Source organism: Cynara cardunculus (genome assembly GCF_001531365.2).
Source record: "Cynara cardunculus var. scolymus isolate 2C chromosome LG 7, CcrdV1, whole genome shotgun sequence".
NCBI lineage: Eukaryota > Viridiplantae > Streptophyta > Magnoliopsida > Asterales > Asteraceae > Cynara > Cynara cardunculus.
This window is the reverse complement of record NC_037534.1, coordinates 7,774,582-7,774,991: the sequence shown is the minus strand read 5'-3', so window position 1 is coordinate 7,774,991 and position 410 is coordinate 7,774,582.

Here is a 410-nt window from a genome sequence, read left to right as displayed (position 1 = left end):
ATATTTTTGTCAAATTTTTATGATATCTTCAAACATATATTTTATTCAAAAATAAAAACATCATCGCTTTCTCAAAATCACATAAAGCCATATTATTACATCGACTGAGATAAAGAATAAAATGAAATATTAAAATTACGATGTATCTCGCTGCATTGCGCGAGTACCCTTCTAGTAAATCTATAATTCAACCACAAGGGTGGTGACTGATTGGTTTGAGTTTGACTCCAAAAGTCAAAAGTACCAGAAGGTCTCAGGTTCAAATCCAATGAGGAATAAAAATCCTCTTATGGCCATGAAGGTTCAAATACGGTTACTTCGGATATCCAGGTTAATTAAAAAAAAAATCTATAATTCAAGTCAACCGAAGTGGGTACCCAAAAACCCGTTTCACCTCAATCAAGATATCC